The 25,724-nt window shown below is 32.7% G+C and overlaps 1 protein-coding gene across 7 annotated transcripts in view; it reads left to right on the top strand.

Annotated features, from left to right (window-relative positions):
• LRFN5 (leucine rich repeat and fibronectin type III domain containing 5) overlaps positions 1–25,724 on the top strand; it is a 243,369-nt gene that overhangs the window by 110,972 nt on the left and 106,673 nt on the right. For 6 of the 7 annotated variants that reach the window (XR_004820111.1, XM_035727851.1, XM_035727852.1 and 3 more), the window contains one exon: positions 3,428–3,599. The exons of the other annotated variant lie outside the window; for it this stretch is intronic. The gene's annotated coding sequence lies outside the window, so the exon portion shown is untranslated. The remainder of the gene's footprint in view (positions 1–3,427; positions 3,600–25,724) is intronic. 7 annotated transcript variants of the gene reach the window in all.

The following is a 25,724-nucleotide window of genomic DNA, read 5'->3' as shown; positions in this document are numbered from 1 at the left end:
AAATAGTATTTCTTATATTATACCCTCGTTTTTGGAGTAGTCCACTAAGATCATGGCTATATTATACCAAACAATATATTATTATATGATTATCAAATAAGTGATTGACTAAATTACAGTGAAACCATCTAATTCATTTATTTATCATATATTTCAAAACAGCTGGGTTTTTGCATCATGGAACTGAAACATCTAGATGACTAAATGTTTAATTTTTAATCATTTTCAACACAAGGTAGATATAATTAAAAACTAATGAGATCGGCTCCTTCATGTTATTTATTTTGTACTATTAGAGGTAAGGTGGAGAAAGACAAGTAATGATGCTTTTTGGTGGATTCATAATTGCTCAAACTGGATCTTTAAATTTGAAGGAAATACTTAAGATTATGTTACTGCTACCTTCAAATATTTCAAGGGTTTCTTTAGTGGTCAATGTGGTAAAACTTAGGGCAACCTTAGGAAAAACTTCCTGAGGGAAACAAAATTATCACATGCCTACAATGAATTTTATTCCCGATTGGTACTTTCAGTTGTATGATACCTTGAAATAATGACAACTTTTTGTAATATTGTTTTTCATTTAAGAGAGAAAACTGAGTAATATGGTCATTGCTATGATTCCAGTCCAGGCTCATAAGACTTTTAAAGTCCTGCCTTTATCAATAGTGAGATTTGAATCAAAGTATATGTTCAGACAACTGATGAGCACTTAGTGAAGACCTTGAGGGGAAGAAAATGCCACTAGGATCTGGACGGGGTCATGATTCTCCATTTTGAAAAAAATATTCCCTAATAACTTTCTGAGTTTTGCCCATGTTTCCTGAGTTCTTTCACAGTTTAGTGTTGGTATTCAAGATAATTGTTGGAGGAAGAACTATATTTCTTGGGAATACATGTACATAAACAATAACAGTTGCCAAATTTTCTAAGACTGTGGAAGAAGGCCAACATAGCAACAACTTGGAACTAAGGGACTGATCAGAATTTCTTATAAGATGTTTTGTTTCAAGATATAATCAAGTAGAAAAGGACATCTTTGTAAGATTGCACTACAGAATTGCAGTATTAAAAACCTACTATTTTTGGCATTGCACTGACCAAAATATATGGACTAAAAAGCAAAACAAACAAACAAGCAAAAACCCCAGCACCTTCTTTGTGTTTCTTTACCATAGAATCCTATAATGGCTTTCTGAAATCTTCACTTACAATATCAGATGTAGGAGCATTGATTTGGAGTGAGCTAGCCGTAGATTAAGAGTCCCAGCCTTGCCTGGTGCTACCTATATGACCTTGCTCAAGGCTAGTTGACTTACCTCTATCCCTATCTTGCATAGCAGTGTATAAGAATATGCATTTATTTCATTTGATTCTTGGGAGAATTGGTTTAGATAATAGATGCTTTTTGGCAGCTGGCACATAGTAAGTACTTAATAAAAGGTATTGTAAGAAAAGGGAAAATGTTATCATTAATAAATGATATAACTGTACATAAAAAGAGCTTTGGGTTATTAGAATTTAGAAAGGATTGTAGCAGTTACTATGCTTTCCATGCTAAAATGAAGACATGGAAATACTGTTGATCATCAGTCCTTTTTTATTGTTAGTATAATAATTGGAGATATTAATAATATTTTGCTCTTGCTTTATATTATCTCTTTACTACAGAGAGGGAGCATAATCAGAGTTTCAATAACAGGCTTCTGTACCTAAACATTTTACTTCTAGGAATTTGTTATAAATGTATTCACTAATATGTGTACATAGGTGTATATGGAAATTGGTTATATCATCTTATGATAAAATCCTGGACATTTCCTAATTTTCAACCTGGACATATTATGAGCAGATTATATTGTATGCATATAATAGATACTCATGGATAGAATGAATAGGGTTAATAATAGAAAACAGGAGTGATTTTCATGGTGTATGAAATAGAAGGAATAGAGCAAAATAGGGTACAATCTTATATATGTATAAAAATCCACACACAGAGACTCACATTCATATATGCATAAAGTATTTCTGAGAGGACATTATGAAATTTGAAACTGGTTTCTTCTAAACGGTATATGTCTTGCTTTGGAGGGAGATTTGCTTTTGTATTTCTTATATTTTTATCATGCATATTAAATATAAAAATTAGTTTAAAATATTCATGGAAAGAAATAAATAACAAGGCAAACAATAGCTGTCTCAGGATGGTTGGCATATGATCGACTTATATTCATGTGTGTGTGTATGTGGTATATCTGAGTTATTCCCTAATTCTCTAAGACACATCTTTCTTTTGTAATAAATATAAATTTTAAAAAGATAGCATCTGTTGGCAGATTTGTAAAGGTAATTTGAAATGAACTATAATTTACTTTTATTCCACTTTACCTTTAATCTGTTCATTGATTTTTAGAATTCCTGAGTAATTTCAATATAAACTTAAAACAGTAGCTTTACTTTTTTTTTAAACTGTAATTATCAGCCATCTCAGGACAATATAATCACCCTCTTAAATTTTGACTTTATAAGATCATTCACACATTTTTACAAACGGAGACAGCAGAAACAGTAAACGAAATCCAAACTGTCTTTGTATCATCTTATATGGTTCTTAATAATACCCTTTGGAATTATATTATTCCTCACATTTGCTGCTGCAGATAAAATAAATCATGGCCTAAGTAAAATTACAATGCCTTTGTTCATTAGAAAACATTTTAAAAAATTCGGGCTATTTCTGCATTAGAAGTGATAATGGTTGAATATTAATTGGCATTATTATATAGATGTTAGGGGAAAGAAAGTTAAATATTGTGTCTCCTAGAGGTAGGTCAGTTATTATTTAGGTTAACACATGACTCTCAGAAATAGGTAGAAATCAGCAATCTTCTGATGTGAAATTCAAATACAAGTGGCACATCTGAGGATTTCCTCCATAGATATAGATGTGTTTAAATAAGTAGATTCTGTCTTGAAGGAAATACAGGCATCACAACATAAAACAATTTGCTGCTATGAGGGCAGGATTTATGAGCTTCATTCACTGCTGAATGGCCATCATCATGTGCCCGGTACATAGTAGATGGTGGTTAAACATTTCTTGACTTTTGTAATTTTTTTAACAATAGTCTGCAAGTTGAATTGATTGAAATGTAAAGAAAATTGAACTATATATCTTTCGATTGTTTAAACTATCTTCAATTATGAGATAAGAAAACTTGTAAAGATGAAAAACAGAACACTGACATAGCTGTTGGAATCAAGGCCGTTAGAAAGCCTTATTATGCAAGTCTATTCAAATTATATTTAGTGATATTCCTGATATATTTTGGGATTGATCACACAGTTAACAGCAGCTCTATTTTTCAAAGATACTTTATAGACATATTTTGATACACTTTTTTTGTGCTTGTCTCCTTTGAAGAGTCCCTGTAACCATTCAGCCAGGTGTTGGGAAGATATGTAGTAGCTGAGCACCCTTCTGACACTATCCTCAGAATCAGCTTTGGAGATGCTTTCACCCTGTCCGTCTTCTTCAGCAGCCAGGCAGAGTGCTGACTCCTTCACAGCAGTGAGGAACTCTTCTGGCTCCAGAAGTAAGTTGACTACATTCAGTTTGATCGTTGCCCGTGGTTTTAAAAATACTTAGAGGAGGCTAACTGGAAATCTTGCAAATTCATATACAAATTAAAACCAGGATTATTCATCACTGACTATTTGACTTCTTTTTTGAGTTTTATCTTCCTGAAGATATAGTTATTACTTTTTATGTTGATAACCCATATCTTTATGGGGTTTTCTGAGATTTTTTTCAGGATTGCTTCACATGATTATCATGATTTATATTTGCAGCTTTGAGGCATAGAGAGGGGAGAGATTAAAATAATAATGTTTGCACATGAGCAAATGGATTCAGCATGACCAAATATTTTATTAAATTTGTTTGTCTAATGAATTAAGAAGATGGAATAAAATCTCTGGTCTTTTGATCCTTAAATATCAACTACCCTTTCCATGACTGTGATCTCCAATGGCATATGGAGAGTAAGAGACTGGTGCAGGAAATGACATTTCTCTTCATTTGTTGGTTTACTGAGTAATGTGTTCTCTGTGTCCTTGAAGGAGAATTTATGGCGACTTATAAATATGCATACTAAAAAATAAAAGAGAAATCACAGGTAGGGACATGGATTGAAATCAGGACATGAAGATTGTACAAGATGCATAATGTAATATATTACACGCCACCCCCAAACCAATTCCCAGCTGTATACTTATCTTTGGGCTTTTTAATTACTGGATATATCAGGTAAATACATCAATTACATGATTTTTTATGTTTATAGGATTTGAAAATAAAAATGGTATCTTGGGGAATGTTCAGACTTTCCTAGTTCATACTTCTAATCCTATTGTTTTGCCATTTTTCTAGTTTATTTGGTTTAAATTTGACGTATTTCTTTTTTCCTTCTCCCAAATACTTGGTGTAGGCGTCCCTTGCCTCTCTTAGGGATATATTTGTGTCAAAATGTCACCACACAAAATGATTATGAGTACATTTTTATAGACAGTAAAAGTTTGATTTAGCCTAGATTATTTATTTTAATTGCTTAGTGATTAAAATTTTCTTGAAGAGAATTGGTAGAAAATACTTAATAACCTTAGTTTTATTTTGCAACATATTACAGCTTCAATATGCCAGCAACAGATAGGTCTATATCTTTAAGGGAACAGAGAGACTGTTGTTAAGAATTTATTTCTGAATTGTGGTGCTATCTATTTCATAGTTAAAACAGGCATTCAGTATGTTGTTGCTAGTGTACTCAAAGTAATGTAGAAGGACTACTTTTTTAAAAAGACATAAACAAATAGGATATATCAGGTTATATTGAAGTTAATTCATTATACCTATAACTGTAGCATAAAATAATGAGTCTGAGTATGCAGAAGATAGATTACAAATCATTATTTTAGTGTAGGTTTTTTCTATGCATGTTTTATTACCTTGTACTCTTTTTGTACATCATTTATTCATTTATCTTAAAAATTGCTTTTGCTGTTTTTGTTCTTGTACTTTTTATTAAATAAAGCAACTTGAGGGACACATTTCAGATTTTCTAGGTTTTGCCTTTTTTAAAGAAATGGAAGACCCAACTAAGCTTGAGTTGATTTCACACATCTTGAAGATATAGAGATATATAAGGTTTGTTTCTTAAAGGCAACCCCATAAGAACCTACAGAGATTTTATATGCCCAAACAATAAATTAGATACTTAATAAATTTTTGTTTTCCACAAATAAAGCTGACTTTTCTAAATAACACATCTGAATTTATGAAAGCTGTTAGCATAGGAAATATATTTACTCACATAGATTCTCTAGTGTAAATCACAAGACTAGTGAATTCAAATACATTTTCACTTACTAATGGCTATAATCAAGGCCGGAGGATTTCCTTAATTAACCTAGCAATAGAAGGCTAAACAGAAATAATTTATATATTGAGAAGGACTCTTCTGAGTTAATGCTTAATTCAATTTTTAAATTACCAGTCCATTAGTCTCTAGAAGTAGAACCTCCTTTTTCCTTTCTATTTTTTTCTTTGGAGTAACACTAGACTGAAAGTCTTGCGTGGAATTAATCACCCTGAAAAAAAGAGAAAGTAAATACATTCCTAGTTAGGTTCCTCAGATTTCAAATAGCTCATTGAAAATTCATAGCACATCCATTAAAATCCCTTTAAAAATAAATGGAATACTAGGAACTTTCTTAGAGGAAGTAAAGCATGGAGAAGTAGTAAAAAAATGAGGCAATGGAATATCTATTCGTTGCTAGTGTAGGACAGTTGAGGTAGTGGTGGTTGTTAACGATTGTTATTTTTCTCACTGTGGCATTTTCCAATTAGTCTTGGCCAGTGAAATAGTATTGTTGTCTGTTTCTACTGTTCCTTCTTGTTTAACTAAAACACTGTGATAAAATTAAACAATAAACAATATCTGAACAGGAAAGGTGCATGCCTGTCTAAATATATATATATATGTATATATGTATCTAAAGATAATTTACGATATACATAGCAGTAATGATAATCACTCTACAAAGCTAATATTCCTTCTAAATATTAAGTATTCTTACTGACATTAAATATATCATATTTTTATTTTTCTGAAACAAATTTCCCTATGTTTAAGACTTGTAAATTATCAACTCTGATAACATTGACAGTGGTTTAACCATTTATCATAATAATCAATATATTACCATTTGACACCTTCCAGTACTTTTTAATAGACATTAACTTATTTGATTCAAGTGGTTTAGCCCTTTTCTAAATGTCCCCAACTTATTTCACACTGTGCTCTTCACCTTTCTTGCATTCCAGGCACATTATGTGACCTCCCACCAAAGTCTTTGCACATGATTATTTCTTTCTCAGCAGATCACCACTCCCCATTCCTTTTTGCCTAATATCTCAATATAGTAGTCACTTCCTGAAGGAAGCCTTTCTTGTTCTGCCTGACCAGATCATGACCTGTTATCATTTGGTTCCACAGCACTGTATAACTGAAATTCATTACAAGTTTATGTCTCTTCATGCAGTTATCTAATGTTGACCTCCCTTTCAGAATGTAAGCACTATGAGATCATGGTCCATGTCCGTTTTGCTCATCATGGAAACCTCTTTTCATTTTTTAGGCACTATGAACATGGGCCTAGAGCCCCCTTTCCCCCCAGCCCTACTCCACCGTTTCAAGGACATCAACTGGAATAGAATTTTTAAGCACTGACTACGAAATCTCTTTGGTTTTGTGTTTTCTTGTTGTCAAAATTTGACCCAGTTTTATTGCAGGCTTGCTATTCTCAGTGGGTGTTTATTTTCCCAGTGCCTTTACACTGCTACCCTCTCTCCTTCTTAGTCTTGGCTACGTTCCTTAGGGTCTTATTTTCTGATAGGTGATTGATCAAGACTCTGTCCTTGCTGTTATGAAGCAGGTACAAATGAATCCAATTGGAATTTTTGTTGAAAAATACCTATAGATCAGTAGGAGTGATACGGGTATTGCAATGCAGAAATAAGTGCCATAACTAGTGATGGAGAACTACAAATAGTCATGTGAGCTCGTTGGAAAAAGAAGTTTTTCCATTTGAGATTATGCAAATATGCTACTTAGTAGAAGTAGAATTTGAGCCTCAGAGATAGGTGTCAACACTGGACTATTGTTAATGTGCTGATGTGTTGTCTCACTTAGGTAAATATTCCAGCAGCTAGAGAGATAATGCACAGTTCTCCCAAAAGCCCTTAAGCACTGACACCAAAACTAAAAATGTCTTAGCTGGCAACACTTGATGTAGAAAGGCCACTGCTCTCTCAGCCTACTGTTAGTGTCAGCTCTCTGGGTTGCCAGTACTATAGTTCTTACTGTGAAGTGTCCTGGGATGAGGTCTGAATAAATGTTTTGCTTTAGGAGATAATGATTACTTTATATTTAGGACCAGGAGAGATTGATGTCATGTGGAGAGTATTCCTTGCAACTGACATTAGATGTATGGCAACAAGCTTAATTGCAAAGCATTGGCTATGGAACTCATTGGAAAAAGTGCAATTTGTACAGACTTAACCTAGGTTATTATCCCAGTTATTGGGATGAGCACCCTGTTTCATGTCTAGTAAACCTCCCTTATATCACTGTGGGCTGCACTGGGGGTATTTTAACATATGTCACATTTAGAATTCTCTGGGTAAACTGAGGCATGTCTCATTAATATTAAAAAGAGTAGGGGAGGAAAACAATTGGGGGTACAAAGACTTCATTTAGAGAAAATCTGTGATTTACCATAGCAAGAAACTCACAGACTAGAAGAATCAGTGTAGGCTACACTGATTATAAACACTAACTTATTATTACTAATGACTTAAGAAGGAGAAAACACAATGAAATTACAGACTACATGGAAAGATGTGTGAAAAAAAATCAGGGACTTTGTAGACATATCAGTGTCAGGTGGAAACATTAATACTTTAGAAAAACCTAGAGACTTGATTTCGAAAAGTGCTATCTAGATATCTAACACAGTTAACTTAGATTATATGGTTTTGACACAGAAGTATTTAATATCTAAATGTTGGAGAACCTCAGTGGTGTTGAAGATATTTTATCACCCAGAAAGGATAAGTAAAACACAACAGTTGGGGATGGGGACAAGCAGGAGGAGACATATGGGTTAGTCTCGAATGATAACCTTTTCCATTATCCTTCATTACATAGATAAAGCTGGATGATGACTATGACTTGGCAGGCAGTGGCTTAATCTCATTTGTCTAATTAATCTTACCTTCAGTCATTAGGAATGTTGAAGGTGTAATTTACTTGACATAAAAATGCATTCCCCCTATATTTATACAAAACATCAGGCACATAAGATTTGGCAGCTGAGGTAAAAGCTTTGTTGCTGAGGTGAAAAGCAACTTTTTTAAGGCGACTGTTCCTCTTAGTGTCAGACAATTAATTCTAAATCCATATTAAGAATCTGGCTTTCTTTCTGATCACTTGCATGCAGATATGGATTACTGTTCTAAAGCCTGAAGTTTTAACACACTGTTTAATATCTGAAAAACAAATAACCTTTTAATACCTGCTTACTTATTTATGTCTTGAAGATAGAGTTCCATTACAGGCAAATGAGTGCCTTTTAGGCTATTTCAATACCTACTACAATAATGATTTCAATGCGGAAATAATCCAGTTGAAAACATACATTCATTATTTATAAGGAGACAGAGAAAGAGAGTACACTTTTTCTGAGAATTCTCTACTTAAAAGATTATACTGACAAAATTATATGTAATTTAATGTAATATTTTCGTTTAATCAAAGTTATATTTTGGAGCATTTTTCAATATTTCTTGTGTGTATCTTGAAATGACATGGTGAAACTCAAAATTTTAGGTCAGATTTAGTTAAAGAATGACTCCATTTAATAATTATAATGATAATGAAGTAGACCTATGGCATTCATAGCTTTTGTTGATGTAGTTATATTCAAATGTCCCCAGTCTGGAAACTGGTATCCAAGAATGAGTCACATAATAGTGAATCCGGCAGAAATACATCTGAATCACCTTTTGGGTTTGTTCTCTAGTCATCATAATATGTAAGTAACTTTTACTAAAAGCATAGGAGATTCTTTAAAATTCTTTGGTAATGCTTTACTGTGGTTTGTGGGCAGTTTCTCAGTGGTTTACCTGATTTCATTTGGAGACAAAAATCCATATATATGACTTACTGTGCAAAGGTATTCATGTATAGGGATCTATAATACCATTATGAATCATAATGATAAATAAGGAAAATATTGAAGAAAACATCCAATTAGAATCTAGCAGTCATCAAGCCTAAGTCCAGCTCATCTTTCTCCGGTTTTGGTAGTATCTTTATATTTATTTTTGCCACATGATACCCATGTGAACAAGTAATTAGACCTCAGAAATTATCAAATCTTTCCTCTACACCTAGACAGATGTTTTGCTGAAATAAGTTTTTTTTAAATGCTTTTGTTTCTCAGCATATTTCTTGAGCCATCTTCAGAAATAAGTCCAGACATTAATAAAATAGTAACTTTAGTCTTTATGACATACCATGATACAAAAAAGTCTAATTATTCTAGTCCAAATAAGCCAAAAAGACCATTTATTTACACATTTTGCAGTGCCCTTTTATGCAAAATACTCATGTGACACATCAGATATCAGGGATTTACTTTAAAAATACATATATCAAATGCATTAAAAATAATAATGACAAGTCCAAGGCACTGGAAATCCTTATGAGGAATGGTAAGTTATAGAGATTTATATCTTTTTTTTATTGTTATGTTAATCACCATGCATTACATCATTAGTTTTTGATGTAGTGTTCCATGATTCATTGTTTGTGTATAACGCCCAGTGCTGCATTCAGTACGTGCCCTCTTTAATACCCATCACCAGGCTAACCCATCCCCCCACCCCCTCCCCTCTAGAACCTTCAGTTTGTTTCTCAGAGTCCATAGTCTCTAGAGATTTATATCTTATTTCTTGTTTCAGTAGTAGGTATGTTTGCTATGCTGTATTTCCTTAAAAATTAGTAATCTGTGTTTAGGGCATTCAATAATTTTTACTTCACTAGAATGTAAATTAACCAGCATTCTATAATCATTCTTAATAAACAGAAGTTTATTGAAAACAAGAATAAAACAAAATAATTTTGATTAAAATTATACATAATTATCTTGTATCACCAACCCAAATATGTAATATAATATGATCCCCAAATTATAAATTCTGTAACTTATAAAAGGATCTCATGCAAGCAAAACATTAAAATAGCATAAATGTACAAACAAAAATATTGAGAGATATTCCATGTTCATGGAGAGAAGTTAATATTGTCAAGATGTCATTAATTGCCAATTTGATATGTAGATTCAATTCAATCCCAATCAAAATTCCAGGATGTTATTTCATGGCTATCGACAAACTGATTCTGAAGTTCATATGGAGGGGCACAAGACACAGAATAGCCAACATTATACTGAAGAATAACAAACTTGGGGGACTGATGCTACCCGACTTCAAGACTTAGCTATAAAGCTACTTACTATAAAGCTACAGTAATCAAAAAGGTGTGGGATTAGTGAAAGAATAGGCAAATAGATTGGTGGAACTGAGTAGAGAGCCCAGGAATGGATCCCTGTAAATATAGTCAATTGATCTTTGACAGAGGAACAAAAGCAGTACAATGGAGCAGACAGTCTCTTTAACAAATGGTGTGGTAACAACTGGACATACACATGCAAAAATGAATCTAGACACAGATCATAAAACCTTCACAAAAGGGTAACTCTAAATGGATCAAAGCCTTATGTGTATATGCAATACAATAAAACACCTAGAAGCTAACATGGGAGAAAACCTAGGTGACATTGGGTATGATGATGCCTTTTTACATAAAACACCTAAGAAACAATCCAGGAAAATAATTGATAAGCTGAACTTCATTAAAGTTAAAAACTTCTCTGTGAAAGAAAATATCAGGAGAATGAGAAGGCAAGCCACAGACTGGGAGAAAATATTTACAAAAGACATATCTGATAAAGGACTATTATCCAAAATATACAAAGAACTCTTAAAACTCAACAGTGAAAACACAAACAACATGTTTTAAATAGGAGCCAAAGACCTTAATAGACACCTCACCAAGGAGATATACAGATGGTCAAAAAAAAAAAAGGCATATGAAATATGCTCCACATTATGTGTCATCAGGGAAATACAAAGTAACACAACAATGAGCTGCCACTTCATATCTATTAGAATGGCCAAAACCCGAACCACTGACAACGCAAGTGTTGCAGAGGATGTAGAGCAACTGGAACTCATACATTGCTGGTGGCAATGCAAAATAGTGCAGCACTTTGGAAGACAGTTTGCCTGTTCCTTACAAAACTAAACATACTCTTACCATAAGATCCAGCAATCATCCTTTTTGATATTTACTCAAAAAACTTAAAAATGTATGTCCATACAAAAACATGCACACAGATTTGTATAGCAGCTTTACTCATAATTTGCCAAACTTGGAAGCAACCAAGATGTCCTTCAGTAGGTGAAAGGATAAATAAACTGTACAGCCAGACAATGAAATTATTCAGCACTAAAAAAGAACAGCTATCAAGCCATGAAAAGACATGGAAGAAACTTAAATGCCTGCTAGGAAGTGAAAGAAGCCAATTTGAAAAGTTTACATCCTGTATGATTGCAACTCTGTAACATTCTGGGAAAGAACTATCAAAACAGCAAAAGGATCAGTGGTTGCCAAGTGTTTAGGGGTAGTGGGTAAATAGAACACAGAGGATTTAGGGCAGTGAAAATACTCTGTATGATGCCATAATGATGGGTATGTGTCATACATTTGTCCGAACCCATCGAATGTGGAACACCAAGAGTGAATGATAATATAGACTATGTATGGGTTTTGGGGGGATTATGGTGTGTCAAGTTTACATTCATTATTTTTAGCAAATGTCCCACTATGGTGGATATTATTAACAGGAGAGTGTTTACATGTGTGATCCAGGGAGTATATGAGTAATTTCTTTCCCTTCCTCTCAATTTTGCTGTGAATCTTAAACTGCTCTGAAAAAATAAAGTCTTAATTAAAAAAAAAATTGTATAGATGTGTCCATAGTTTCATTGTTGAACTACTTTCTTCTATGTTTCAGGCTTTAAATAAATTCCTTATATGTTATGAAATATTACTGTGTATGGAATGGCCATATTTGATATGGAATGGTTTCTCATTCTTGTATTGACGTGTATTTACTTGATTTACTAATAAGATTGAGAATCTTTGCATGAGTTTATTGGCCTTTCAGATTTTCTTTTTGGTCTGGTCCTTTGTTAATTTTCATATTAGCTTGTGTTTTTCTTACCACATTATAGTAGTTTTTAAAAAATGTGTTTTGCATTCTAGTCTTTTGTGGATTTCTTGAGTTATATAAAATTGCCCCTAATCTATGGCTAGTGTTTGCACTTTAAAATGTTATACCATATTCATCAAGGACTAATATTGTAAGTTCAGGGGTTGAGGCAGGAATTACATTTCTTCTTCCTAAATGAGACACAAACTCATAAGATAATGAGTACTATGCAACTTTGCTTTAATGCCTGCACCAGATCCTTGACACTCAAAAGGGCATAAGTGGGGAATAAGATATAGCTTATATTTTTTACCCATTCAGGAGTTGTTTACAAACACTTAAGTAAAAGTAGAGTGGGGGTTGTGGAATCCTTCCTACAGCTGGCAGGTCCCCAAGGAAACTTGACCCTTTCCCATTCAGTCAGGGGAAAGATTATGTTGCCTCAGATTATACTGGGGAGATGGTCATTAAACACCCTCTTTTATGGTGTCAGCTGAGAGTTTTCCTAGGTCTTGTTTAGTGTAGATCTGTGAGCAATCAGAAGGTTACCCAGAGATAGTTTTTTTAAATATAAAGCTACTGACACATTTAATATTTCATACATAGGATGGATGCCTTAATTCAGTGTATTGTATTGTCATCAAGTTTTCATCAGCATTTTTTAATATTTAATAATTTCAGTTCTTAATTTTAAGGGACAGTACAGTGAGAAAGTAAATCATTTTTACAAAGAGGAATTTGCATGAAGGATCCCAAGTTCCAAGAAAGGGAATGTCCCAGGAAGTCCTTGTCCAGATAAAATGTTTTCATTTTAATTTGGCAAATTTATCAATTGTTTCTTTTGGTTTGGGGAGTGTGTGTGTGTGTGTGTGTGTGTGTGTGTGTGTGTGTGTGTTTCTTTCCTTTCTTTTTTTTTTTTGCATTGTTTAAGCTATTGTCTGTTATTAAATAAAGATTTTTTCTTATATGTTCTTTTAATATTTTAAAAATCTCTCTTGGGGTGACTGCATGACTCAGTCATTAAGCGTCTGCCTTGGGGTCAGGTCATGATCCCAGGGTCCTGGGATTGAGTCCCACATAGGGCTCCCTGCTCAGTGGGAAGCCTGCTTCTCCCTCTCCCCCTGCTTGTGTTCCCTCTCTCACTGTCTCTTTCTCTGTCAAATTAATTAATTAATTAATTAATAAAAATAAAAGTCTCTTCACTTTTTTTATACAGTGGTGGAAATTAAAATGGATTTGGAGTAAAGTTCGGTTCTATTTTCTTTTTTTTCCACACTGATAACCAGTTGTTCTAATGGTGATTATTGAATATTCCATCCTTACCCCATTGAATTGCAACTCTAATGCTGCCATACATAGAGTTTTCATATATGCACAGATATATTTCTTAGTTTTTCTGTGTTTTTCATTGTTCTCCTCATCATCCCTGCACATGTACCATGCTGTAATTGAATTATTCTCCTGAGTTTTGATAGATTGTAAAATGAATAAATCCACTGCTTTTGTTTCTCCTTCAAAAATTTCTTGGCTAATAATGTTGGCTCTTTATTTTTTCCCTTTCTGTTTCAATTTTGGGAATAGACAAATTTGATGAAAAATCATGTGTTAAATTTTACTGGGGTCACATTTACTGTAGTAATTTTTATTTTGGCTTGGGAAGAAATAGTTTTTAAAAAAATTAATATGAAATTTATCTATCAATGAACTTTTTTGGGGCTTATGATAAAGGTTTATACCTTTCTCCTTATATGTCTTGTATTTTTTTCTATTTCTTCACAGACTTTTGTGTTTTTGTGAATGAGCTTTTAAAATGTTATATTTTTTCAAATGATTGTGTCTGTATTGTAATGTTGCTTTTTATCCTTATGTCTTCTAAGCAACTTTGATAAACTCTTAATTAGTTTTAGTTATTTGCAGCTGTTCTTATAATTATATAATTTTATTTATATATCTGTACAAATAGCATCATTACAATTTCCTTTGTATTATATTTCTATTACTTAATTGAACAGGTTAGGAGATCTTTTAAACAGTGATGAATGCAAGTGGTGAGTGTGGCCATTCTTATATTTTTCTTGACTTTAAAGGAACTGTTTCTCATGTTTTGCCACAGTGGACGATGTTTGTGTTAGATCATTTTATGGTAAGTAGTAATTTGGGATATATACACTTTTTCAAACTATAGAAGCACAATTGTCCTTTTTACCATTTTCTTCATAATGAACATTATATGGAGTTTCTATTGCAATAATCACTTTGAGTTTTTAATGGATCATGATGATGGAACTCATCAAACCCTAACCCAGTGTCTGACTGTCTTTAATGTGTTATTTTTTCCCCAATTTATACTATAGTCAGCATTAAAATACCACTAAGGAAAATCATGGCTTATTTAAAAAAAAACTGGGGTTGGGGAAGGACAGGATTATGCTTTTGGAACCCTCAAAATTTAATAATATTCATTTTATTAGAATTTCCTCCACCTCCAGAATAATGTCCTTCTCTACTTTCATAAAACTTGATTTTGTTATATTAAATACAAAATCTTTATAACTGGAAATAGAAATCTAATTTCTAGTCTGAATCTAGAAGTAAGTAGGAAATACATTTTTTAAATAAAAAAGCAAGCAAGCAGATAGTCACATAATTGAATAGAATTTTAAACAGCTTGACTTTATTTACAGTTGAAAGATTAGGGACCATGAAAAGATTGTTCATTTATTTGAACTTCCAGAGACAGTTAAGAAATTGGCTTATCTTCTCTAGGGTATACCTTTAAAAATTTAAAGTACTTTTGGGACTGTTTTACAGATAAAATCTCTTGGTTTTCCATGTTCCAATTTATTTCTTTGATCATCATTGCTCTCTTTACTGCCATTTACTTCTGTTGGCCAGTGGTCATTGTTACTATGAATATTATCATTATGATTATGGCTTAACATTTTACTTAAAAATTTGTTCTTATTTTATTGAAACATTTAACATCTATAGAAAGGTTCAGAAAACATATGTACATCTTGATGAATAACTACATTGTAGGTAACTGAAACTACCACTCAGTTCAAGAAATAGAATATTGCCATTGTCCTACCCTGCTTCTTATCTGAAATGTTATCTTTTTTCACTAAATTAACAACTGTATAATAATCTAAGCTATGTGATAATAATTTCTTTGTTTTCTTTTAGAGTTTCACTTCATATATATATATATATATATATATATATATATATACTTCTATAACAAAATTGTTGGTTTTGTCAGATTTTGAACTTTATAGGAATGGATTAATTCTGTACTTACTGTTTGTACCTTGTGTCTTTTGCTTATAATTCTGCTTTTAATATTTTGGAATGTATTTCAGTTGTTGCATATAGTTGTAAATTGTAAATATTCATCACCCTATAGTGATGTCGTATTAATATACTAAAATTTATTTATCTCTTTTTGGTGGATGTTTAGGTTATCTCAAGTGCAAGGGTATGCAAATAAAGAACATTTTTGCACATACACCTAGATTTTTCACCCAGGTATCCTGTATATATTTTGTTAGATTTGCACTTATTAATTCCAGTTTTTTTTGGTTAGTTCTCTGAAAGTTTCTATGTAAAGGATTATATCATTTACAAAGAATTTTATTTCTCCCTTCCCAATCTATATAACTTTTGTTTCCTTTTCATGTCTTATTGTGTTAGCTAGGACTTCCAGTATGCTGTTGTATAGGAGTGGTGAAAGGGAACATTCTTGCATTGTTCCCAATCTTAGTGGGCAAACATCTAGTTTCACATCATTAAGTGTGACAATAGCTGTAGGCGTTTTGAAGATGTTTATTACCAAATTGAGGTAGTTCTTTTTTATTACTAGTTGGCTGAGAATTTTTATCATGAAAGGGTATTAGATTTTGCCAAATGTTTTTCTGTATCAATTTGATATATACGTTAATTGTTCATTAGCTCATTGATGTTATGGAACACTGATTTTCAGTTTTTGAAATAGACTTTTGTGCCCAGAATAACTCATTTGTTTATTATCTATATATATATTTATTTTTAAAAGATTTTATTTATTTAATTGACAGAGAGAGAGAGAGAGACAGAGAGAGAGGGAACACAAGCAGGGGGAGTGGGAGAGGGAGAAGCAGGTTTCCCGCCGAGCAGGGAGCCCAATGTGGGGCTCAATTCCAGGACCCTGGGATCATGACCTGAGCCGAAGGCAGTTGCTTAACCAACTGAGCCACCCAGGCGCCCCAATATATATATATATATATATATATATATATATATATATATATATATATATTTATCATTGGATTCAATTTGCTAATGTTTTAAGGATTCTGACATTTATGTTAAAGAGAACTCTTGTACTGTAGTTTTCTATTCTTGCAATCTCTTTATCTGGTTTTAGTATAGGCTAATGCCTGCCACATAGAATGAGTTAAAGAGTGTTACTTCTGCTTTTTTTTTTTTTTTGGTGGAAGAATTTGTATAGAATCAATATCATTTCCCATTAAATGTTTGGTAGAATTCACCAATGAGACAGTTTGGTGTCACAACAGGTGTGTTGTTTTTTAGAAAATTGTTAATTGTTGATTAAGTTAAGAAATAGAGACTGTTCCCTTATGCTTTTAATGTCCATTGAATCAGTGTAAATGACCCTCTTATTTCTGATATTAGTAATTTGTATGATCTGTTTTTTGTTTTTGTTGTTGTATTTGTTTTGATTAGCCTCAAAGACCCAGATTTAGGTTATATTGATTACTTTTCTATTATTTTTCTGTTTTTCATTTAATTGTTTTCTCTGATTTTTTTTTATCATTTGTTTTCTTCTATTTACTTTAGGTTAATGTTGCTCATCTTTCTCTATGCTCTAAGTGTGGAAGCTTAGATTATTTTATGTCTTCTTTTTCTAATATATGGATTTCATACTATAAATTTCCCTATAAGCAGTGCTTTGCTGTATTTTGCTGTTTTTGATAATTAGTATTTTTATTTCCATTTAGTTAAAGATATTTCTAAATTCCCTTGAGACTTTTGACCTATTAGTTATTTGGAAGTGTATTTCTTAATCTCCAATAATTTTTATATTTTGAGCTATCTTTGTTATTGATTTAATAACATTATTTTTCATAGTCAACTAAGAACATACTCTATATGTTTTCCGTTCTACTTGTTAAGGTATGTTTTATGGCTCAGATTGTGCTCTGTCTTGGTGATTGTTCCATATGAGCTTGAGAAGAATGTGTGTTCTGCTGTTGGTTGAAGTATTCTATAAATGTCAATTATTTCAAGCTAATTGGTGGTTCTGTTTAATTCTTATTTCCTGCTTGCTGGATCTATCAGTTACTAAAAGAGAGATATTGAAGTCTTCAGCTACAACAGTGGGCTCATCTATTTCTCTTTGCAGTTCTGTCAGTTTTTGCCTCACATCTTTTGATGCTCTGTTGTAAGGTACATGCATGTTAAGGACTGTTATGTCATCTTGAACAATTGACTGTTGTCATTATGTAATATTCTTCTTTATCCATGATACTCTGTTCTGAAGTGGCTTTGTCTGAAATTAATATAGCTATGTCAACTTTTTGTTTTTTGTTTTCTGATTAGTATCAGTATGATCTATCTTCATCCCTTTTAATCAGTTTCTTTATATTTAAAATAGGTTTCTTGTAGAAAACATATATTAAGCTTTTTTTAAACTGAATCAATGTCTTTTACTTGCAATATTTATGCCATTTATATTTAAAATAATTATTGAAATAGCTGGATTAATTTTTGCAATGTTTTAACTTTTTCTATTCATTGTACTTGTGTTTTTTATTAACCGTTTCTATTTTTCTGACTTCTGATTTTAATTGAACATTTTATATGATTTCATTTTCTCTCTCTTGTTAGTGTATTAATTATATTTTGTTTAAAAGATGTTTTTAGTGGTTGCCCTAACATTTGAAAGATACATTTACTTCTAATTAAGTCCACTTTTAAATAACACTATACTAGTTCACAGGTATGCACGTAACAGAGCATTCTCAGTTTCTTTTTCCTATCCCTTGTAGTATTGTTCTCATTTGTTCTACATAACCATATGTTATATTCATGTAAAATATTATGATTATGATTATGCTTTTGAAATTAATAGCTATCTTTTAAATCAATTAAGAATAAGACAAGTATTTTACTTTCATTTTTCCCTTTTCTGATGCTCTATTTTTCTTTATGTTGATCCAAATTCCTGACATATTATTTTTTTCTCCCTAAAAACTTCTTTTAACATTTATTGCAGAGCTTGTCTGTTTGTGATGAATTACATCAGGTTTTATTTTGTCTGATTAAATCTTTATTTTTCCTTTACTTTTGAAGAAAAATGTTGCTGAATACATTGGTTTATTTTTATTTTATTTTTTTAGTTTTTTACGTGTTTTAATCTACTTTCTTGTTATATGGTTTCTGATGAGAACCCCAATACAGTTCTCACCCTTATTCTTCAATAAGTAAGGCGATTTTCTCCTTCTGGTTTCTTACAAGATTACCCTTTATCTTTGGTTTACTGCAGTTTGACTATAATATGCCTAAGTGAAGATTTTTTTAAATTTTCTTTCTGTGTGATGTTCTCTTAGCTTCCTACATCTATAGTTTGCTGTTTGTTTTTAATATTAGAAAAGGTTTGGCCATTATTACTACAAATATTTCTTTTTCTCCATTATCTGTATCTTCTCCCTTTGATATTCCAGTTGCTTATGTTTCACCCTTTGAAGTTGTCCCACAGTTCTTGGATGTACCATTTTTCCCCCACTTGTATTTTAGTCTGGAAAGATATTGACATATCTTTAAGCTTATTCATTTTTTCCTTGACTGAGTCTAGTCTACTAATGAATGCTTTAAAGCTATTCTTTATTTCTGTTAGTGTACTTTTAATTTCTACCATTTCTTTTTAATTTTCCTTTTTTTTTAAAGATTTTATTTATTTATTTGACAGAGAGAGAAAACACAAGTAGGCAGAGTGGCAGGCAGAGAGAGAGGGAGAAGCAGGCTCCCTGCTCAGCAGGGAGCCTGATGCAGGGCTCAATCCCAAGACCCTGGGATCATGACCTGAGCCAAAGGCAGACGCTTAACTGACTGAGCCACCCAGGCGTCCCTCTTTTTAATTTTCTTAGAATTGCCATTTCTCTGCTTATATTATCCATCTGTTCTTGCATGTTGTCTACTTTTTCTATTATAGCTAGCTCTTAATGAATTAATCATAGTTATTTTATTATTATTATTATTTTTTTAAAGATTTTATTTATTTATTTGAGAGAGAGAATGAGAGAGAGAGAGAGCATGAGAGGGGAGAGGGTCAGAGGGAGAAGCAGACTCCCCGCCGAGCAGGGAGCCCGATGCGGGACTCGATCCCAGGACTCCAGGATCATGACCTGAGCCGAAGGCAATTGCTTAACCAACTGAGCCAGCCAGACGCCCAATCATAGTTATTTTAAATTTTATCTCTGATAACTACTATATCTAAGTCATATTCAAGTCTTGTTCTGATGCTTGGTTTGTTTGTTTTTCTTGCTTTTGTCATACCTGGTAATTTTTTTTTTAAATTAAACATCAGACATGTACTGGATAAAAGGAATTTAAATAAATAGGTCTTCAATCTGAGGATTTATATTCATCTGGCAAGAGATGGGCTTTCTTTAGTATTTATTGTAGTATAAGTAAGTGCCAGAGTCTTCAAATTCTTCTAGTGTCTTTGTTTTTGTCTTCCCTCTTAACTTTGTGCTTCTCTTAGTACTCCTTCTTGGAAGGAGTCTTTGTCTTGTAGCTAATCCACTCTGAGTATATCGGAGCTCTGTTTTGGTGGTAGCAAGTGGGGAAAGGGAAATCTGCTATAATCTTATGATTTAGTCTGTCTTTAAGTGAGGGGTGACTCTTGTCTGTGATCTTCCTAAGTTTTTCTATGGACTCATAGCTTTTTCCTCTTACAATGTGAGTCAGAAAGGCTAAATGTGGCTCTGGTGGTTTGGAATCTTTTTCCAGAAGTCTAGAGGCAGAACAAGGCTCTGGTAAAATTTTTCCTTTGAGGAGTATGGCTTTGTTACGGAGAATGATCTGAATGTATTTAAAAATGGTTACTTTTCCCTTCCCCTTGCTAGAAACATAAGGGGATTATTCTTTTCTTTTCCCTCTGAGTCCCTCTGTGTTTATGGAGGTAAAAGCCATCAATGTCGGGGATCTTAAGACTGTGGCTTCACTTTTACTCTCATCTTTCAGCAATTTAGCAAAATTACTATTACATTGTTCTTAACAGTTTATGGCTCTAGCAGCTTCTGCCCCCGGTAAGTGTATGCTGGCTGTGTCTCTCTGGATGTACCTGGTTTTCCAGATTTCATGGTGGCAGTTTTTCTTGTGACTTCAGTTCTCTAATTGGCCCAAGAAAAGTCACTGACATTTTGTTTGTTCAGCTTTTTTTATGTTACAAGGACTAGAATGACAACTTCCAAGTTCTTTACATGTTAGAGAAGAAATTTTTTCAGTCTTTTTATTTTCTCCCAGCTTTACTGAGATATAATTGACATATTGTGTAAATTTAAGGTGTAGGATGTGATGACTTGGTACACATATATGTTGTGAAATATTTACCACAATAAGATTAGTTAATATAGTCTTCACCTCATATAATTGCCATTTTGTTTCTGTTGTTGTTATGAGAAGACCATTAAAGCTCTACTCTCATAGCAATTTTCAAGTTTGCAGTACAGATTGTTAACTATAGTCACCATGCAGTATATTAGCTCCCCAGAACTTATTTATCTTATAACTGAAAGTTTGTACCCTTTGACCCAAATCTCTCCATTTTCCTCACTCCTTAGCCCCTGGCAACCACCACTCTGTTTCTATGAATTTGGTATTTTTGGGTTCTACATATTAGTGAGCTCATAGCTCATACAGTATTTGTCTTTCTCTGTCAGTCTTTTGAAATGTAGCCACTCTGGTTAGTGCCTTAGAGGATTTCATTTGCATTTTGGCTGATGACTAATGAACTTTTAGCAACTTTTTGAATGTTTATTGTCCTTTTAGATATTCTTTTAAATGCATTGCTGTTTAAGACTTTGCCTGTTTTGGGGCGCCTGGGTGGCTCAGTCATTAAGCGTCTGCTTTTGGCTCAGGTCATGATCCCAGGGTCCTGGGATTGAGCCCCGATTTGGGCTCCCTGCTCAGCGGGAAGCCTGCTTCTCCCTCTCCCACTCCCCCTGCCTGTGTTCCCTCTCTCACTGTGTCTCTCTCTGTCAAATAAATAATAATAATAAAAATCTTTAAAAAAAAAAGGACTTTGCCTATTTTTTTTCAAATAGTCTGTCCTTTCCTCAGGGACTTGTAGAAGGACTTTATGTATTCTTAATACGCGTCCTTTATCAAATATGTGTTAGAAATATCATGTCTCATTCTAGTTTTTGCCCTTTTAATTTTATAATGGTAGATTTTGATAAAGAGAAGTCCTTACATTTATTTTTAATGCAGTACAATTTATCAGTATTTCTTAACTTTTACTTATTGATTTTTGAAAACTTCTAAAGTCTCCGAATCATGAATATACCATCTTGTGCTATTTTCTAGAAGCTTAATTACTTTGCTTTTCACATTTACATACACAATCTATTTGTCATTGGTTTTTACATATAGTGTAAGGTAAGATTAAGATTTATTTTTTCTTAAATTAATAGCTATATGACTTATTAATAAATTTTTCTTTGCCCCTCTGCTATGTTCTGCCACTTTTCTTAAAAATTATGTATACATGGACACTTAATGCATGGTAAATGTGGCAGAGTTCCGCAGTAAAGTGAAGATAGTGTTTTGGATACTTTATTATGTTCCTCACTTTATTTGGTTATAACTACACCTATACCATACTACCATAATTAGTGTAGCTTTATCATAAGTTTTGTTACCTGGTAGTGCTAATCCTCCAACATTGTTGTATTTGATAATAATCCTAGCTTTTCATAGCAGGTTTTATTGCAACCATGGCAGTCATTTAAATTTACCTCATTGTTTATTCCTTAAGGCCCTTATCTCCATTTTTCTTAAAGGACTGTATTTATTTATTTATTTGGCAGAGAGAGAGCACAAGCAGGGGGCGCTGCAGAAGGAGAGGGAGAAGCAGGCTCTATACTGAGCAGGAAGCCCCACGCGGGGCTCAGTCTTAGGACCCCAGGATCATGACCTAAGCCGAAGGCAGCCGCTAAACTGACTGAGACGCTTAGGTGCCCCTATTTCCATTTTTTTCTATCCTATTTTTTATTTTTTTCCCTAAAAGACTCCCACTGGCTTTTCCATTATTGTGTTTTGGCTGCTGATATATCTTCTCTTTTGTTTATCTGATGATGTCTTCATTTTTCTTCATATATAAAGATCTGTTTTTTTGAATGCACGTTTAATATCATTATGTACTCTGAAAGAAATTGACCCCCTGATTTCTATTATTTGTTCTGAAATCTATTTCAAATGATATTAATAGAGACACTATAGTATAGCTTCTTTGATTAGTATTTACATGATCTATTTTCCACCTTTTTGCTATTATCTATTTGCATTTTCAGATTTAAAATGGCTTTCTTTTAGGGCACCTGGGTGGTATAGTCAGTTGAGGTACTCTCAGTTTCTACGCAGGTCATGATCTTAGGGTCCTGAGATTGAGCTCTGTGCTGAGGCCTGCACTCAGTGGGGAGTCTGCTTGGGATTCTCTGCCTCTTCCCCATGCTCCTGTGTCCCCTATCTCTCAAATAAATAAGTAAACAAATAAATTTTTTTAAATGGATTTCTTTTAGAGGGCATATTGTTGGGTCTTGTTTTTATATTCAGTTTGATAATTTCTGCCTTTTAATTGTGATGTTCATAGCATTTATATTTCATGTGATTAGTGATATGGTTGGGTTTTAATTTTCCATTTTGCTACTTGTTTTCTATTTGTCTTTTAAATCCTTGGTTCAATTTTTTTCTGCTTTTCCTGCTTTCTTTTAGAATAATTGAGTATTTTTATTATTCTATTTAAATTTACTTATTAGATTATATAGTTTTACTGCTTTTTAATTTTTCAGTTCTGAGGCTTATAATATGCATCTTTAATGTATCGCAGTTTATTTTTAAATTATGTTATACCATATTACCCATATACCATATCACATATAAAATGGTTTATGCCCATATTTCTACTCTGTCTTTGTTATTGTTGTAGAATGTAGAGCAACAATGTTGTAGAACTCTACCTACATAGGAGTAAAATATGTAATATACTCAACATGTGTAAAGTAAAATAAAATCTACAACTATTATTTTTAAATAATTTTATTTTAAAGAAATAATGAGAAAAATACTTTCATATTACCCATATATTTACAATTTACCTAACTTCATTCTATCTAGTCTCATTTTCCTTGTATGTCAAGAAATTTTTTTAACATTTCTAGTATTATAACACCAGAAGTGATGGATCTATCAGCTTCTGTTTGTTCAAAAGTACTTATTTATTTTAAAGTTATTTTTATAACCCAATTTTACATAATTTTTTCTTTTAATACTTTAAAGATGTCTCTCCACTCTTTTCTCTTCCACTGTCTTCTTCTATATATAATTTTTGAAAAAGTGTACTCTCGTTCTTACAGCTATGTTCTTTATGTAGTGTACATGTTTTTTAGCTGTGTTTTTATCAGTGTTTTGCAGAAAATTGTTTAGGCTATGCCTTGGTATGTATAGTTTTTCAGATTTCTTTTGTTGGGGTTTGTTGAGCATCTTCCATCTATTGGTTTATGATTTTTTTAAATAATCTTTGGAAATATGTCAGCCATAGTTGCTTCAAATTTATTTCTTGCTCAGGAACTTTCCTAAGATTCCAACTACAAATAGGTTAGACTGTGTGATTAGTCTCACAGGTCACTGTTGGTCTGTACTTTTTATTTTTATTTTGTTTTTGTTGATCTTATTGTTTTTGTTGTTTGCATTTTTTTTTTCATGTGCTGAGCACTTTTTCATGCAGAAATGTCTGCTCATGTCTTCTGCCCATTTCTTGATTGGATTATTTGTTCTTTGTATGTTGAGTTTGATAAGTTCTTCATAGATTTTGGATACTAGCCCTTTATCTGCTATGTCATTTGCAAATATCTTCTCCCAGTCTGTCGATTGTCTTTTGGTTTTGTTGACTGTTTCCTTTGCTGTGCAAAAGCTTTTTATTTTGATGAAGTCCCAATAGTTCATTTTTGTCCTTGCTTCCTTTGTCTTTGGCAATGTTTCTAGGAAGAAGTTGCTGTGGCTAAGGTCAAAGAGGTTGCTGCCTGTGTTCTCCTCAAGGATTCTGATGGATCCCTGTCTCACATTTAGGTCTTTCATCCATTTTGAATCTATTTTTGTGTGTGGTGTAAGGAAATTATTTTTTCATCTTTGATACTGCAGTTTTCATATTTAAAAGTTCCCCATGGTCTGTTTTGTGTATCTCCCATTTTTCTCCTCATTATGGGTCATTTTTTTCCTCTAACTTTGTGAGTATATGGATCATTTTATTATAACTCTTTTAGTGTCGTTGCTATTTTCATCATCTCTTTCATTTCTACATTTTTTTTCTATTAATTGAGTGTTTCTGGTTTGGGGTCATATTTTTTTGCTTCTTTGCATTCCTGGTATTTTTTAACATGGATGCCAGTCACAATAAATTTATAATGTTGGTTGCTGGATTCAAAGGGATCTCTATGCAGATCTCTGAAGTCTCTCTATAGCTTCCTTTTCTCTAATATCTGCATATATATTCTAGACCTTTGACCTTCCTGAACTCTGATCACTATCCACATAATCAGGAAGATTACTGGGTTCTGTTTGGGTCACTTCTCCCCTTGTTACAATGTGAAAATTGCCTTCAGGCAGGAAGCAAAGACAATTTTAGGGATAATCTCATTGCTATTTTTCTATCAGGAATTTCATTTCTGTGCTGTTGTCCAATATATAAAATATGATACAATATTATAGTTGTATTATACACTGTATTGTAAAAATTTTATCATATTTTTCTAGTTGTTTAAAATATAAGAGGGTGTATCAGTCCCATTTACTTCATCATAGCTGGAAGCAGAAAACTCTATTTTTACCTTAATTTTTGAAGAAAAATTTTCTAGGCATAGTATTTTAAGTTTGTGGATATTTTGTTTCATTTCATTGTTTTCTAGTTTCCGTTGTTCTTTTAATTTTATTTTTCTTTGAAGTATTATGAAGGAATAATATGTTTTCTCTTATTGCTATTT

The sequence above is a fragment of the Zalophus californianus genome, chromosome 6 (genome assembly GCF_009762305.2).
Source record: "Zalophus californianus isolate mZalCal1 chromosome 6, mZalCal1.pri.v2, whole genome shotgun sequence".
Classification (NCBI taxonomy): Eukaryota; Metazoa; Chordata; class Mammalia; order Carnivora; family Otariidae; genus Zalophus; species Zalophus californianus.
Note: the sequence above shows the minus strand (reverse complement) of the source record. Positions and strands in the feature narration are given on the sequence as shown.